A 4,649-nucleotide genomic window follows, 5' to 3' on the forward strand; every position below is an offset into this window, starting at 1 on the left:
ATACAAGCGCATATCATTTTTTAAGCAAATATAGACTGGTTAGTGGTTACTAACGTCATCTAGGTGTCTGATCGGTAATACTTTTGTTTCTCTACTCACCGCTGGAGGGCGGTAAATGGCGAGCTTTGATGGAGTTTTCTTTCGTTCATCATGCTTCAATGTTCAATGTGCTTCATGTTTCGTTGTGTGCTGTGTTAGAAGTTACTAGACGGCGACATTTGAATCGAATAAAAAAAATACTATTTGTTATTTGATGCCTTTAACATGTTGTTTATATTCCCAAAAGAAAATATGAAAACTCAATTTAATTGAAAACAATCAAAAGCAAATTTGGATTATTTAAAACATGGCTCACCGTTATCTTAATAAAAAGAAACAACACTAAATGACGAACAATTAGCAGAGAACAGCTCTCTAATCAGAAAAGCTGCTATTCAAAATACGTAGGATAACTAAGAAAACACCGTGCTGCCGAGTTCATATTTTTATTAGCTAGATGACTCTACGCGCAAACTTAGTAATCAAATAGGAGTATAGATAATATATATTATTATTAATTTCTTGGTTTGTATTTCCATCTACCCGTTATTATTTTAAGTCTTAATCAAAATGTGGATAGGTTACTAACGCCATCTAGGTGTCTGCTCCGCAAAACTTTTGTTTAACTATTCACCACTGGAAAGCAATAGATTAACGGTTTTTGCTGGAGTTTTAACTGTTGACATACGGAGGCATATCCATTGATTTGAAATACTATATTTGTTACTTGGTGTCTTATGTTCAAATAATATAGAATGTAAAATATGGAACCAATCGCAAGCAAGAACAGGTAAACTGAAATCCGGTAAGAAATTAAAAAAAAAGTAAAATAAAAAAAACAAGAAAAAGGATAGAAATGGTAATAAATCTAAGAATATCTCTTGCTGCCGAGTTTAGAGGTTTAACTGGATGTAGAACCATTTAGAATTACGAATTCCTAATTGTTATTGTTTTTCTAAACGGAACGCATCAAATATTGACAAAAGCATGTAAGAAAGTGTCATGCAAAAAGTCGATAGATGTCGCCTTACAACAGAAAAACATCGAAGATAGATCGCGCTGTTAAGATTTTTCCACGAACTACCTGGTCATTTGGGCGATACACTGGTTAGGTAAGGTTTTGAGTTAGGTTAGGTTTTGAGTTAGGTTAGGTTTTGAGTTAGGTTAGGTTTTGAGTTAGGTTAGGTTTTGAGTTAGGTTAGGTTTTGAGTTAGGTTAGATTTTGAGTTAGGTTAGGTTTTGAGTTAGGTTAGGTTTTGAGTTAGGTTAGGTTTTGAGTTAGGTTAGGTTTTTAGTTAGGTTAGGTTTTGAGTTAGGTTAAGCCAGCTGGAGGACGAGCCCTATGGTACGTATACCATAGGGGCGCTCCTCACATCTTTTGACAGCTGGCTAGATCGAAAAAGTGGTACCCTTACGTACCGACAAGTACAGGTAATGACTGGACACGGCTGCTTCGGTCATTACCTGTACACAATAAAGAGGGAACCATCGCCGGTTTGTCACCATTGCGGGTACGAAGATGACACGGCCTACCACACGATGGTGGAATGCCCAACCTGGGCTCCTGAGAGATGGGAGCTAGAAATGGCCTTGAACGTGGATGATCTCTCGCTGCACAATATAGTAGCGAAAATCCTAGTTAGCGAGAGATCCTGGGCGGCGTTCCATAACTTTTGTGAAAAAGTTATGCGAAAGAAAGAAGAAGCGGAGCGGGCGCGCGAGGACAGAGCTGATGCGCATCCGCTACGACAAAGACGGAGGGGAGTCAGGCGGCGGCAATTCATCAATGCCTTGATTCCCCAGTAGAGCTGCGGGCTGGGTATCCGTAAATAAGGCTCTACACGCTCGAGGAGGGGTTGTAGCGTTACACAATCCCTCCTCCTCTAATCTGAGGGTGCCCCCGGTGAACAGCCGGGGCGGCCGGGGGAGCATCGTGGTAGAATATTAGTGACCTCACGGTGCTCCCCTATAACGGCAGAGAGGGTAACGCCGCAGGGGTTTTAGTGGGTATTCTCCTCCCCTCCCTCTGATTGTCAGAGGGAGGTACGGGAGGAGTGAGTCCCACATACCACCCCCACGATGGGTCTCTCCAGCCCGGGGTGGATGCGTAAACGCATTTCCCCTGCGACAAAAAAAAAAGTTTTGAGTTAGGTTAGGTTTTGAGTTAGGTTAGGTTTTGAGTTAGGTTAGGTTTTGAGTTAGGTTAGGTTTTGAGTTAGGTTTTTTGAGTTAGGTTAGGTTTTGAGTTAGGTTAGGTCTTGAGTTAGGTTAGGTTTTGAGTTAGGTTAGGTTTTGAGTTAGGTTAGGTTTTGAGTTAGGTTGGGGCGCTAGGTCGGGTAACCTCCACGAGGGTCTGGGCCATTCCAATTTCTGTTAATCCTTGCGGATTCGCAGTCAAGGGAATGGTTTATGGCTGGTGCGCCCTGGGGGCAACGGTAAGTGATCTCCTGCGTGGGATTGCTTACTGGTGCTGCCAATAACCCGACACCCGGGGTTTAGCCCGGGGGGGGGGGGAGGGCGTTCTTGGAGTGTCTCTGTGATCTCCTAGGCTATACCGGACAGGGCTACCCATACCGGGCAGGCGAAGAGTGAGGGACACTATCAAGAGCAGGACGGGTTTGCCCGCTTTCAGTGTAGAAACCGGGTGGACAGGCTTCGGCCACCGTCCCAAACTCGTTATCCCAAATGATAAGGTGTCGTTGTCATATCTAGCAGCCTTTGATGGGACCGAGGGCCTTGCCTTGGTCGGCCGGGTCAAGAGGAGATAACCTCAATAAAAAACCACAATCCCTCGCATGGCGGTTCACCGTGCGGGGGTGCTCTCTTTAGAGCGGCTGGGGTGTGCATCAGCCATTAGTGGCCAACCTGTGACACCGCCCGACCTCACAGAGTATATAGGGCCACAGCTTGGGTACGGGGATCTCTGCCCCTGTGGAAATTTAGTCTCCCCTACTCGTGGGAATTGAATGGATAATCTAAATAAAAACAACACAAAAACAACAAATCTTGAAGATATGGTGGGTGCTTCTGGCGCCGAAAATGAGAGGGACGGCGTCGTTTCAGAACTTAACACGACGCCAGCACAGCTACGGCTGCGGGGCTGCCGAGTGTCGCTACGTCCAGACGAAGCGATGGACTCAAATGCAAATAGCAGGGATCGGAGCCCATACGAAAGAGGAGAGGGATCAGGGACCAAATCAAATATGGCTGACAGTCAGAAGGAAATCAGGACTGAACGGCCAGAGAGGATGCGCCGACTGTCTGATGTGACGGACTCCGACGACCTTCCAGAGGTTATCCTTATAGATAATGCTGGCGAGAAATCGGGGGAAAAACAGCTGGCCCAAAAACGGTACCATACTGGATCGGATGAGGATACGTGGCTGGGGACCTTGCCAAAAGTCAATACAGCACGTAGAGGCGGGAAAAACGGAAAGGGCAAGACTCGCGGAGCGTGCACGGGTATTTCCAAGGCCAAGACCAAAACTTTGTTTAAAAGAAGGGTCGAAATGGATACTAGTGAAAAAGGTACCGGAAATGCGTCCCAATCTCGCGGGCCAGCCTCCTGCTGGATGAAGGACCAAACATCCGAACAGGTCATTTCTGATGAGGAGCTGGAAATGGAGTACAGCCTGGTGCCGGAAGGCCCTCAGTCTCCGGCTGCTGACGGAGACGAGGCGGATGTGGCCCGCAAGGCAGCCAAGAGGGTGTTGGCAGAAGTCAGCAAATGTATGAATTTAAAAGGAACAATCCGCGGCCGCATTAACAAGGCGTGCCGGGAGATAGTAACGGCTATGGATAACATGGACTCAAGAGAGGAAAATGAAGAGGTCCATGTCCTTCGGGCGAATAACAAAAGACTGAAGGAAGAGCTAGCTCATGCGACGACTGAGATGAAAGCGCTTAGAAAGGCCTTTTCAGAACGGAATAAGAAGGATACTCCAGCAGACAGTGCAAGGCCTAATCAGATCCTGGGGTCGGTAACGGATGCCTTGTCTGAGTTTAGGGAGGAGCTAGAGGCGAGTCTATTCAAGTCGATTGGGGATATGGTTAATGCCCGCTTAGACGACATAAAGAGCCGCCTCCCTCCGGCGCCGATCGTCCGCCCGCCACTGGCGGCGGACCGAAGAAAGGCATCTGAGGTTGCCGATGCGACGGTTTCTCCATCAGCCCCCGTGATTGATTTGCCGGATGATCCCTGGACCCCGTTGCCTGCCCCCGCCCCTGTTCCTGTCGCAAGGCCCAGGAAAACGGCAGATAAATCTGTAGCATCGTCGGGGTCAACGCTGATGCCCCCTGCCAGAACTGCACCAGGACCAAAATTGCCGCGGAAGAAACAAGCGGCTACCAAGCAGGTACCCCGGGTGGCACCTCCCCTTCCTGCGGAAAGGTCGACAAAACCCACCCCCGCTCCCCGAGCGAAGAGGGTCCCTCAGACGGTGCCGTCCCCACCATCGACGACTGCTGCTCCAACGTGGACGGAAGTAGTAGGCCGTAAGGCAAAGAGGAAAACTAAAAAACCAACAGCTGCAGCAGGCCAACCGGCTGTTAATCCAAAGCCGAAGCCACGTAAATTGGTGGCTCCATCAACGGCGGGCATAGTAGTAGCT

The 4,649-nt window shown here is 47.9% G+C and overlaps 1 long non-coding RNA gene across 1 annotated transcript; it reads left to right on the forward strand.

Annotated features, from left to right (window-relative positions):
- The first annotated feature begins 1,083 nt into the window (after positions 1-1,083).
- Positions 1,084-2,634, forward strand: LOC134669161 (uncharacterized). The gene is made up of 3 exons (XR_010098864.1): positions 1,084-1,253; positions 2,191-2,258; positions 2,307-2,634. It is a non-coding gene; the product is annotated as an uncharacterized LOC134669161 (long non-coding RNA).
- The last annotated feature ends 2,015 nt before the right edge of the window (positions 2,635-4,649 follow it).

The sequence above is a fragment of the Cydia fagiglandana genome, chromosome 11 (assembly GCF_963556715.1).
Source record: "Cydia fagiglandana chromosome 11, ilCydFagi1.1, whole genome shotgun sequence".
Classification (NCBI taxonomy): Eukaryota; Metazoa; Arthropoda; class Insecta; order Lepidoptera; family Tortricidae; genus Cydia; species Cydia fagiglandana.